We start from the raw sequence: 13,760 nt of genomic DNA on the forward strand, positions 1-13,760 counted from the left end.
CTAGCCCCATTCTGTGGTCCGTTCGATCCTCCCGGACTGACTGTGCTTGCATGCATTCGAGGGAGGGGGTATGTCAAGCGGATCTGGACACCTATCGGCGCAATCCCTGGCGGCTGCATTCCTGCATATATTCCTCTACCCAGGGACGCTGTCTTCCTCCTCAGGTGTCCATGAGTATGCTGTACCACTTCTAGTTGTCCCCCTCCTCTTGAGGCTCCTCATTACTTGCTCACACGTTGGGCTTTTTGATCTTCCTTCACCATTCATCAATTCTTTTGCTCTTTTTGCACACATACGGGGACTCACGACATAACTTTCCATCGTAGGTCTCTGTTTTCCTTTCCTATTCACATCGATAGAATAACCTATCTCTCCCCTCCTGTTAGCGGGGATCGTGGAGCAGATGTCCCATGGGTTACTGTCCAACCACCTTTGTTGTTCACTCCCATCGTTGTTTCCCCTTTTTATGGGGTGAGTTGAAGTATGCTTATCTGGGATATCTGGGCGGGAGGTGGATATTTCTTGTTCCTTCTCTGTTCTTCTTATAGGTTCTTTGTCCCGTGGATGGGTTATCTCCTCTATTCTTCCTTCCCTCTGATTTCGTGAGGGATGTGCCAATTGCCTTTGTTGTGGATTCAGATACCTTAAATGTTTGGTATGCTGGGCAAACTCTACTTAAAGCCGTCTACTTAAAGAAGCCTGGCTTTCCGATGACGACTCTATCAATCGCCATATAGAGCTACAATATAGAAGTACAAAAAAATGAAAATAATAGGAAAATAGGGGAGGAAAGGGGGAAGAGAGAAAAATGTAGCGTTAAGGGGGAAAAGAAAAAGAAAAGCATTGACATCCAACTCCTTTTGGTGCAATAGAATAAGGTACCGTAAATGCCGGCGTACAAGGCGACCCGGCATATAAGACGACCCCCGTCTTTATAGCCGGGCCGCATTCCTAGAACGTTGTCTTATACGCCGGAAACTACCAGTATTCCGGCGTATAAGACGATTCGGCGTATAAGATGACCCCCATCTTTGGCGCCGATTTCAGCGCTCGCGGAAGTTGCCTTATACACCGGCATTTACGGTAATAACATAAAACCTCAACTTTTTACTTTTATATAATATATACTAGCTCTTTCTATAAATGGCTAGTGTATTGCACATTTTTTCAAGGAAATTGAATGAACTTTATTTATCCTGTATAAAGAAATTCATGATGCAGATGTTTTCAGAATCTTGTATATAAGGTTAGTTGTGTGTGTTCATGATTCTCTCTGTATGCATAAGTGATTATTCCATTACCTTGATATCCGGGTGCATCATTAATTTTAGAAGTGTGTGCTGTCAGTCCCTGGCCTCAAGCCCAGCTATCTTTGCTTCTGCTGACTAATTTCCTTTTTCCTACACCTCCAGCTGCTTGCCTAAACCATAGCAAAGGCAAATTTAATACAGCATGCATCACCACTTGTTTTGAAAGACTGTACTCTTCTGTACTCTTCAGTGAGGAAAGGAAATCCAAAACATGAAGATTTTCAGAAAATCCCACAGCTGTTTGTGATATAGCCTGGCTGGGCTTCCTGTAGGGATCTAAATAATCTCACTACTTAATTGATATTTAAAAATGGCTCCAAATTGTGCATGCCCATAGAAAGCAACCTTTGATTTACAAAAGGGGCTTTAACAGAATTTCTGTTCTTTGAACTGAGCTCATGTAATTGGGCTTATGTCTCCAATTACAGGTGGTCCTCGATTTACACCCACAATGGAACCTAAAATTTTTGTTGCTAAGCAAGGCATTTGTTAAGTGAATTTTGCCCCATTTTACAATTGTTCTTGCCACAGTTAATCACTGCAGTTGTAAAAATTAGCAACACAGTTGTTAAATGAATCTGGCTTTCCCATTGACTTTTCTTGTCAGAAAGTCACAAAAGGGGATCACATGACCCTGGGACTCTGCAACCTTCATAAATATGAGTCAGTTGTCAATTGTCCAAATTTTGATCACAGGACCATGGGCATGCTGCAATGCTGTAAGTGTGAAAGTCACTTTTTTCAGTGCCATTGTAATTTTGAATGTTCATTAAATGAACTGTTATAAGTCGAGGACTACCTGTAAACTAATGATATATGTCTCAATTTTGTTTAAGATGCCTATTAGACTATATTTGCATTATACTAACTCAGTGACTCCACTATGTTTCTACACAATATGCTTATTCCACTGTCTGCTTTTTGTGGGTCTCATGCCCTGAAGGAATAAAGAGAATAGCTTGCCCAGTTAAAGATGAAACCTAAATTGATTTATTCAATTAAACTCATTTTCTGGATTCACACACCACTAATGCACTAGATCATAAATACAGGCTGGGCTTGCTCAGTATGCTAGGTTAAAAGTTCTTTGACTCATTTGTGGTTCAGTGTGTTGTGCAAACCCAAGACAGAGGATGCTGAACTCATCAGTGTGCTGATTAATTTGTTAAAAGTAATTATTGTATTATATTAAGAGAAGTTGTTATGTACAAAATACTAACTGAATATCAAAATTTCTTGATGTTTCCTATAAGGACCAAAAACCAGGGCAGGGTTCACTAGTTTCCCTATTTCATATTTTCAACAGAATTAATTTAAAGATATAATTAGTAGCAATTATAAAGTTGGTCCTTAACTTTTTTTTGTGTACATTAAAATTTGCACAGCTGTCCCCTTTTTTAATGAAAATATTTGAAGCAATTAATTATTCCAATGTTCTGTGAGAAGAGATTCTTTCCATTCTTTTTTATTGTTCATTGCTGGTTTTTCCCTGTTACTTTCATATACTGGTTTATTGTCTGTAGCTTTGCTTCCAACTGAGATATTTAACGGGATTGATTTGTAGCTATAGACTATATCAGGGGGTTGACAATTTAAAAAATACTAGTCAATGTCACTAAGGATTTCTAGAAGTTTCCAGATAAACCCAAAATTGGGGAAGAAGGGGATGGCCCAGTACCAATTTGAAATTATGTCTCAAGATTATATCTGGGATAATCATCCAGGATATCCAGGATGTCTCAAAGCTATGGCATTTGGTGATACTTACTTCCTGTACAAATTTGAACTCTCCAAATATATAATGAAGAGGAAGGAAGGAAGGGAGGAAGGAAGGAAGGAAGGAAGGAAGGAAGGAAGGAAGGAAGGAAGGAAGGAAGGAAGGAAGGAAGGAAGGAAGGAAGGAAGGAAGGTTGATGCTGCCTGCCAGCTTCCCACAAGGAAACTCAAGCTATGGAAACCAGCAGGAACTTGGAAGTTGCTCTGACTACCACTGTTTTTTTGCCCACCCACTGTCATTCTATTATTCTGTTTAGATAAGGAAATATCTCTGAAATGATGACCCAACATAAAATGGGTAGTCTAGTATAAAGCTACGTTTCAAAGCAATCAGTGATACAAATAAACTCAACATAGCTCCATGCTAGCATTTGTGCTGCTTTTGGATCAGCTGAACTGATTTATTTCTGGAATACTTGTAGTACAGTTTTACACTCATAAATGCTAAAGCCTCCTTGCCTCCCTGGTTCTGTGCTATCCCACTCCCCCCACCATAGATAATTTTATATTTTGTTTTTAAACTGCAAATATCTTAATTTGCATACGAAAAACAGTAGAGCAGGAATATATTGGCAAGACTGCTCTAGAGCAACTGATTAGAATTGCCTTTTTAAAAGAAAAATACCGAAACAGACATAGTTGCATGTAGAATGAGGTACATATTTTACATTTACCTACTGGTGACTTAGATCAGGTTATGTAATGATTCTGACATTTTGAGATCAACAGCAGTGAGGACAAATTCAGGTCAATTTCAAGGTGGTATATCTGAACATTTAGGGAGGGAGTGACTGTGGTGATGACTGTATGGAAATGCAAATCATTTTTCAAATCTTCTACTGGAGCACATTACTTTTTTCACCTTTAACATTATCACAATCATATTTCTGAAAGCCGCAGACTGATGAGAGGGGCTTTATAACTGATATATTTTAGGGGGAAATTAATAGCCTGCACCAGTGCTACATGATGAACATCAGAAACCCTAACCTGTTTCCCCTGCCTAGAGCTATTCATGGTTGCCATGGCAACCACTGCACATTCCAGGTAATGTCAGGCCCATGTGTTCAGCTGTATACAACCTGGGCCTGTTTCCCTCCACACACTGAAGTTTAATATAGTTTCCTGATCAAGTACAGATTACTACCAGATCAGGCTTATGCTAATAGGAAAACCTATTAGGATTTCAAACTGCCTTTATATAGCAGGCTAATGTTACATACTTTGTAATGGTATGTGGGAATGACCTTGGTGGCTGGGCAAAGACACACTGCCAAGGGAACAGTCAGATAAGAGGCAGCACATCCCACAGCTGCATAGTGGATGGGGCAAGAGGTTCAGAAGAGATCCTCCCTAGTTTCTCAGTCAGTAAAAAAAATTTGGTTTGGGGGTGAAGAAATGTACAAATAGTCCTCGACTTCCAACAGTTCATTTAGTGACTGTTCAGAGTTACAAAGACACTGAAAAAAAGTGACTTTTGATCAGTTTTCTCATTTACAACCGTTGTAGCATCCCCATCTTCATATGATCAAAATTCAGACCCTTGGTAGCTGACTCATAGTTATGACGATTGCAATGTCCTGAGGTCACGTGATCATCACCTTTTGCAATCTTCTGACAAGCAAAGTCAATGGGGAAGCCAGATTCACTTAACAATGGTTTGACTAATTTACTAATTTAATTAAGTGAATCACTATCATGATTCACTTAACAACTGTGGTTAGAAAGGTTGTAAAATGGGGCAGACTCACTTAACAAATGTTTCACTTAGCAACATAATGTTGGGCTCAGTTGTGATCATAAATCAAGGACTACCTGTATTTTCAGACTTGCAAGATTGATATTTGCCTTGGGGGGCAAATCAGATTTAAAAATTTTAAAGCCACCAGGGCATTTTCACAGACTTCTTAATATAAAATACAATTGAGTAATCCAGTCAAGAGATCCACTATAAATAATTTGTGCATATTTTCACTAAATATCTATTACCTACTGCCCAGTTACACTGGTTTGATTTCCTTCAGATAGCCTAATAATGTTGACAGTGTCCTTGGATCTTGGATTTTAGACCTTAAACTTTGCCCATCCTGTCAAATAAAAGCTATCAGAGACGAAGTGACTATGGTAATCATACTTATGGGAAGACTACACTAAGTAATGCATGATTTTAGGTCACCATAAGAATGCAAGCTTTGAAAATCTTTACCTTAATTGTTTAAATGTTTAAAATGGTTTCCTATTTATCTTCTGGTGTAATTGAAAATTCTGTGATGAAGTTTAAAACCCTGCAAGCTTTAAAACACAAATATCTGAAGGACTTTCTTGCCTTACTCCAGCTGGTTAACCCATTTAAATAATATTCAGAAGCCTTATTACGTGTTAATGATACTTGAACTACATTTAGTAAAAGGGTTGGAACTCTTTTCACAAATCTTCATTATAAACTTCCTAGAAATTGGTAAATACCTTTCATTTTAGAAATACAGATAATGTGTAAATATAACATGCTATTTTAAATTTCTTTAATTTTTAAAATTAATCAGCATTTGTATTGAAGTAACATTTTAATTTTCTTAACCATCTTGAACTCTTCTGTGAACAAAAAATAGGATGGAGGGGAAAAAGAAATCCCATTTCTTATTTCCTGAAATGTCTCTCTATAACATGTTTACTGGCTAATCAGAGATTAACAAACACTGAGATTTCCTTGCACTCAGTAATGAAGATGCTTATGTTACATCTCCTAACTTCTGGAATTAAAGACAAGACATTTTAGCTTCTTAACATCATATTTTGCTTTTTTTTCCTGTTAGGTTCATGGTCAATGCTGATTTTTCATGAATTCATACATAACTGCATCAGTTTGAATTTGGCATTGATATACACATGTATGAGCCAGACCATTAAAATACTTTTTATGCCAAATAATTCTTGCCCCAAAGAACATTATATGTAACTACTCACATGATCCTTTTCAAAATATGACAAAAATTGCAATTTTAACTGGCTTATAGTTTTTATTATCTTAAGTGTCATCATGCCATTTAGAGACAAGTTGTTGGAGTGCTGTAGCGTTTCTTCTAGTCAGTTCTGTGCCATGATTATGAGAACAGGAAAAAGGACTTCCTGCATCGTAATTAATTTTGTTGCAGCAATTTTGTATGTTAATGAGGCTGAAAGCTTAGAGGAGCCATGGCAGAGCAGCTCTCACTTAACAGCAAACAAATATCCAAAGATAATCTAAATGTTCTAATGAACTTCCTGTCTCTCTCATCTTCTGATGTTAAGTTCACCTGCTAATCAACTTGGGACTTTGTGTTCTTGTGGAGCTAAACAGGACTCCAAATAATAGTTTTAGTCTATTCTAAAACTAGCTGGCACAGCTTTCTAAAAATACAACTGCTCAGAACTAAATGTAGGAACAGGCTACCAGAATAGACAAATAACGCCATCGTTCAATTAGTGCAACTTTAAATGTGATACATTTCTTACATTCTTCTTGAAGATTTCTGCAAATAAGTATATTGTGATGAATGATAACTGCAGTCATATGACTCTAGGAAAGTGCCCCAATAGCCATAGTTACAGGAGTTACAGATAGGTGCTGTGTGTGGGCCTTCACACATTCCAAAGCAGCTTTTTGATTTGAATCCAAAGCATTGTGCAATTATTTTACCACACACATACATATTAGAACTACATATGTTTAATTCTAAGTCTTCCTGTGCAAAAAAATTATGATTTCAGCAACTTTTATAATGATGTGAACGAGAATTTACACCCATGAAGGCCGGGCCAGGCATGATTTCAATCATTACAAGCACTGATTATGACTAGTTTTTATCTTGGCTATCCATGACTCTAGGTTAGAGGTGTTTTCTTTAACATACTGTGCCTCGTTAGTGGTATATCCGGATGGTTCAATAAGATGATGAGAGAGTAGGGTATATGTTACTGTGTAATATATGGGGTGCAATTTATTAGTCCTTTTTTGTTTATTAATACATTGTGTATACATTCCGTGTTTATTTATTGATGTTCTTTAATTCTGAAAACCTCTTATCCCACCCCTTACCCCCCATATTCACAATCTATAAAAACAATATGAGTTATTCTGCCTAAAACATTTGTACACCCAAATTTTGATTCATGCATTTTTATTGTAGGAAAAAGCAGGACAATACAGGTTACCCTTAAAAACTAATAAAACAGAATGAATTCAATAGTCAAAATATTGTTTCTGATGGCATGTGGGGCTTCTAAAACGAGTAAAAACAGAGTAATAACTGAACAAGTTGGAATTAATTAGTGTAAAGCTGCAAATCTTTATTGTAATTGAAAAGCATCCCAATATTTTTTTAATGGTAACTGATATTCCTATCATCTCTGCCATCCCCTCAATCACTTCTTGATAGAAAACTGCCCAAGCTAATATATATCAGATGTTTTTAGCCTCAGGTTTCTTGGGCCATAAGAGTGCAGCTCATTCCATATTTGCCTGCTGGCTTCTTCTATATTTCCTGTAATAATTTGATTTTAGTTACTGCTGGAGACAGGAAGCTGACCTAGATGCACTATATTGGGCTGACCCAGTTATTATGGCTGCTGTATTACCCATTTCCTTTCCTGTGAATCTCATCATATTGTACAATATCCTGTAGAACCCACTGTGGTGTACACTGTGACAGACAAACAATTTGTCACGGATATAATGTATCAATCATAATTGCTTTGAATGATTTGATAGATTAAGGAGAAAATATATTAAAAACAACCTCTAACTATATCCAATAGCTAGTCAAGAATATGAGGTGCTGATGTGGTATGTACTGTTTCATTTTCTTGAATGTGAATGTTTGGCATATTATTTTGTTGCTCACGTTAGACATTTTGAAAGTTTTGCCTTGATATGTAAGTGATGTTTTAAAATAAAACATAAGTAGTTTGTAGCTTTGTGAAATTTATTATAAAGTATGCGGTATATTCTACATTTCTAAGAACTTAGTGTCAGGTTAAACTTCATTTTCAGACATCTAGTTTGACAGCTTGTATCCACTTTTTATTTTTTTCTTCTGTGTCAGTTATCTTTATCTCCTTGCATGAGCTACAGTGCATAGTGCTGTAATGAAAAATACTATGTTCAAGAAATGAATCTCAGCTGATGCTATTGTAGATAGAGCTAAATTACAAGCAACAATTACATTGTCTCAAACAAAAACAGCATAATTTTCTTGAAATTGATTATATTAATTTAATTTTTAAAGTGCTTTTATATTCTGGGTCTAGAAACAAATAGGAAATATAAATCAAAAATTAGGAATCTGATAGGATTTCCAAATTGATATATCTACAGCTGACGGTCAAATGTTATCAAATCATGAAATTGTTATATAAATGTACAAGGTGGTGTTTTGCAATTGAATTAAGAAGAGCAAACTCACTAAGCCTAAAATAAACATATGAGAGCCCCTCAAAGACAATAAAATCTCATCCAGCATACTGTAGGTCCCACACACATTTATATACATACACCCAATGTTTCTTTCTAAGAAATCCAGGGTAGATGGCTTCAAAGTTTTATTAGCACCTTTGAATCTGAGAATTCCTTGTTATTATGTTAAACAACATTCTGCCCTATTCTTTCCACTAGAAGGTTTTTAAATACTGTGTCTTCCAGGCAACGCTTGGCTCCTCTGTCCTGGGAGATATTGAATGACAATATTGCATTCTGTGATAAAAGGGTCATACATCTGCTTTGGAGTCAGTTAGGAAGAACATAAAAAATGTTTAATTCAAACTAGTAATTTGATCTGAATTTAAAAACCTGATTTTTTTTTCAGGTGCCATACAAGAAGCATTAATGGGAGATAACTTTCCTTCTCTGCTAAATGTTTTCCTGCTAAAATTCTATTCTATTCTATTCTATTCTATTCTATTCTATTCTATTCTATTCTATTCTATTCTATTCTATTCTATTCTATTCCTCACAACATTGTTGGCAATACACACTTTACACTGAGCATCTGTTTTATATTTTCAAAAGAAAGTTAACAATGTTTCCATGTACCTAATAAGTAGAATATAGTGCAGGAGTGTCAAACTCAATTTCATTGAGGGCCACATCAGCATTGAGATTGCCCTTGGTGGGCCGGGTGGGTGTTGCCAGGGTGGTTGTGGCCTACTGGGTGGGCATGGATGGAGTGGGTGTGGCCTACTGGGTGGGCATGGCCAGCTCTACATCATTCACATCAAGGGTGCCTGTGGGGGCCTGGGCAGGAGTGGGACAGATCTGAAGGTCTCTGACAGAAGGGGGTGGGACTATGGCAAATGCCAAGGCATGGTCCAGTGGAGGAGCCTCACTGTTCCTTTCAGGCCATGTGGGGGGGGCGGCTGGATGGTGAAACGCAGCTGGGGAGATGTCACCTTTTGTGAGGAATGAAGAAATGCACCATAACCTAGAAGTTGCCAGCACATGGCCATCACCTACTTCACATATCTGGCTTTGTGGGCTCTGGGAGAGGGGATGCCATGAGCAGCGTGAGAATCAATGTTACCTGCGCAATGCCACCCAGCCCCCAGTCTGCCCAGTTTCGGCAGGCAGCGAGGCATTCTCCTGACAGCACCAAGAGGCTGAGCCAGTCCGGGCGAATCTGAAAAGAAGCACAATGCTGTCCAGCCCCCAGCCTACCCGATCTTGGCAGGCAGCAGGGCGCTCTCCTCACAGCACCGAGAGCCTGAGCCAGGCAGCGCGAATCTGAAAAGAAGCATGACACCGCCCAGCCCCCAGCCTGCCCAGTCTCAGCAGGCAGCAGGGTGCTCTCCTCACAGTGCCAAGAGGTTGAGCTGGGAGGCGCGAAACTCACCAGCTTTGCACCTTGCTGCCTGCTGAAACTGGGCAGGCTGGGTGCTACGCGTTGCACTTTTCATCAGATTCACACCACCCAGCTTAGCTCTTGGCACTGTGAAGAGAGCACCCTGCTGCAGGAAGAAACTGGGTAGGCTGGGGGCTGGGCAGCGTCACACTTCTTTTTGGATTTGCACCATCTGGCTCAGCCTCTCAGCGCTGTGAGGAGAGCGCCCCGCTGCCTGCCGAAACCCCTTCCCTGGAGCCTATCAAGCCAGATATGTGAAGTAGGCGAGGGCCATTTGCTGGCCACTTCCAGGCAATGGTGTATTTCGTCATTCCTCACAAAGGGTGACACCTCCTCAGCATGCACCCAGGGGGCAGGGCCGACACAGCAGGGGCTAGTTCCTCACTGGTTCCAGACAGCCTTGTGGAGCTAAGACTGAATACTTTCAGCATAGATGGCCACCACAAAATTGTATATTAGCTCCCAGCTGGCCTGGGCCAGGGCCAAAGCAGCAGGGGCTGTTCCCTCACTGTTTCCAGGATGGCTTTACGGGCCACGTGAAACCACTTCACGGGCTGCATCTGGCCCCCGGGCATTGTGTTTGACATGTCTGATATAGTGGGTCAAAAACATACACAGAAATAGCATGCCTTCCTTGGTTAGTTTCTATGAAAACCCTCTGAGCTATTGGAAAGGAAATCAGCACATCTGTGACTTACAAATTAGAAGGAACAGAGGTGGGACAGAAAAATCATAATTTGTCACAGTAAATATTTGCACATCTCCAGACCATAGTACATTTCACAGCATATATCATGCGCCCCAAAACATGAAACTGTTTTATTCTGTGTTGTATGATCTCTTTCAAAATGAAAAGAATACATTTTGGTGGCAACTGGACTTTTTTGTTTTTCTTTGAAGACGTTTTGCTTCTCATCCAAGAAGCAAAACATCTTCAAAGAAAAACAAGAAAGTTCAATTGCCTCATGAAAAAGCACCTCTGAGCTACAAATATTCTTTTCTATCAGTGATACTAAACTGGGAAAGAAATAAAAGTATAGCAAGAATCCCTTCTAGCAGATTCCATTGTGGTGGAATTAATAATATTATTCCACACATCCATAAAAGGCACTTGCCCATTTATTACATATTATCACTGAATAAAATTAATAACCCCATTTATGTTAAAATGTGTACAAGTCTTAATTCTCAAATCTGTATTTGTTCTTTTTAAAGGTAGGTAGCATGACTGAACTAAATGACCTATTTTACTGAAAAGTTAAGTTTGCCCTTGACAATCAATCAAATGAGAAATACAATATTCTGAGATTTTTGGCAATACATTATCTAACTAAATTTGTGAATTCATTGGGATGTATCACATGAATTATGATTATATGGCATTTGGCGCAGAATCCTCCTATCTTTGTAATACTGAACCTCTCTGCTGCTTTAGTTTTTCCCCCCCACCCAAGTTAAATTCATTTCAAAACTGTTTCTACAGCCTCCTTATCTTTTGTAGGCCCAACCATCCTATGATCAAAGTTTTCCTGATTTAGATATGTTACAACTATTTCAAGACAAATCTTGTCTTCCTTCTGGTATTCCCAGAAGACCAAATCAATTAGAATTTCCTGCTTATTTATATATCACTCTTTGATATTGTTCTGCCCCACCCCAGTTCCATGGGCCAATAGCTTATGGCTAGCATATTATATACATGCTTTCCACACAATCATCTGCTCCAATTCTATGGAATTTCAAACCTTTCTTGACATGTTGATACAATGCTTGTGAGGAAAGAAACATATAGGAAATAAATATGTAACAATTCCTCCTGAGGCAAAAAAAGTATAGCAAATCATCAATGTGTTCTACTTCTGTGTTATTGTTTAGTTGGTTGTTTGCTTTACTTCAGCCATAGTTATTGCCAATTCTGTTACTTAGATATATATTACTCTATTGACAATGACATTGACGTTAATGTTTGTTGAGTGTAGAGAATAATGTGCACCTTTTCATTCCTTTGAAAGGTTCCAGTACTGTACAGGGCTAAGAATTCTAGTTTTCTATAAACAGTAATATGGCAAGATCTACAAGAGAACTGATTTGAACCACAGTATAATCCAGTATCTGGAAGAGCTCAGATAATGCATCTCTTGGTGGCTTTGTGTGATTACAGGATTTTGATTTATTGAGTTCTGTGATAAGACCGGATGCTTTCAATTATGATATTGCAAAATCTTCACCACATATGGATTCTGACAAATCTTTCCTGAAAGTTATAAAATTTTACCTGTAAATCCTTAGGGAAGAATTGTGGTGGAGCAGATGCTTTTTCATTAGAAGGTCCCAAGATCAATGCACAATGTTTCCAGATAGAATAAGAAAAGAATCTTGCCAGAAAGCTGCACAAGATAGACTGGTTATAGTATGGCTTTGTTTCACTAAAAAGCAATTTCTTGTGGTTATCTCATAGGCTTGTCTTATGACATTATACATCCATCAACTTTAGCTAATTTTGAAGAAAGTCTTTTGATTAATTCAGCTGTGTTCCACAGCTGGACGGCAAGGACATTAAAAACAACCAACCTAATTTTATTAAAGCTTGAAGTCATGATTTAGATATGTTACAATTATTTCAACCCCTTGAATCTCTTCTTCATTCTGGTACAGAGATTTTTGTTTAAAGTGTTCCCAGAAGACCAACTCAATTAGAATTTCATATAAATATTATCAGAAATTGAGACCGTCACTCAGTCTCTTTTTTTGTCTATGGTTATCAAAAGCAGAAGAAAAAAATACTACAGTAGCAAAATAAGGAAGACATTACTTGATGGGGAGAGGGAAATTCTACCTAAGCTATGGTTATGTAGAACTAATTCCACCCACCTTTTTAACAAGTCCCTTCTATTTTCACTTCTCAGTTCAAACAATTGTTGGAAATGAAAGATATTACAAACTAAACTGAAACTCCTAGCATAAATGAGTCACCGTACAAAAGAAAATGCTTGTATTACTTCACTTCTTTATTTTTGCAATATGTTACCAGAAACCACTTATTGCCATAGATGTAGTGTTCTGTGTATTGTTCTTTAAATCATGAAGGGACAGGCTCCCTGGATAGCATATCCTAGTGGCCTGCTGTGCCCCCTCCATCATCCCAGCCCCCTTATCTCCTTCTTCCCTCAGCCTGCACTGCTACTGCCAATATTCACACAAACTCTTGCCAAGGTAGCCCCCTGATCTGCTTTTTCCCATACCCCCAAATGACTAAAACAAGCAGATTTCAATCAACAGCCATCAAAATACAGCTTTGTTTCACTCAGGGAGTACAGACCACCCAAAATTAACAGTTCTATGCCGGAAACAATTTGTGCAGAGAATATTCTGCATAATGCCACTCGGTATCTTCAGAACTGGTCTTCTAGAAACTCTGGAGAATCATAGTTTTCTCACCAGATAAACTATTTACAAGATATTTATATTTTTTTGTAAATGCATATTCACTGCATCAATAAAAGGAGGGTAGATGAGGGCAAAACTAGAGAAGCTAAGGGGAAAACCAAAACTGTGAAACTTAAGTCATAATATCTGGCCTACCCTTGATGACAATTGTTGGATGTTTGCTGGAAGGGCACAGCAGCAAAACCAGAGACTAAAACCAATAGCTTGCTGACAATAACTGGTACACTTGCAGAATGAGAAAACGAGGTTCTATCAGACTTACAGGAGAGTAGAATGGGAATTGGCAATGCAGACAACCTCCTTTATGATAGAATTACTTTGTGCCAACACAAGACGAGTTGTAGTATATTGATCA

The sequence above is a fragment of the Crotalus tigris genome, unplaced genomic scaffold, assembly GCF_016545835.1.
Source record: "Crotalus tigris isolate CLP2741 ecotype Arizona unplaced genomic scaffold, ASM1654583v1 scf7180000018556.678853, whole genome shotgun sequence".
Classification (NCBI taxonomy): Eukaryota; Metazoa; Chordata; class Lepidosauria; order Squamata; family Viperidae; genus Crotalus; species Crotalus tigris.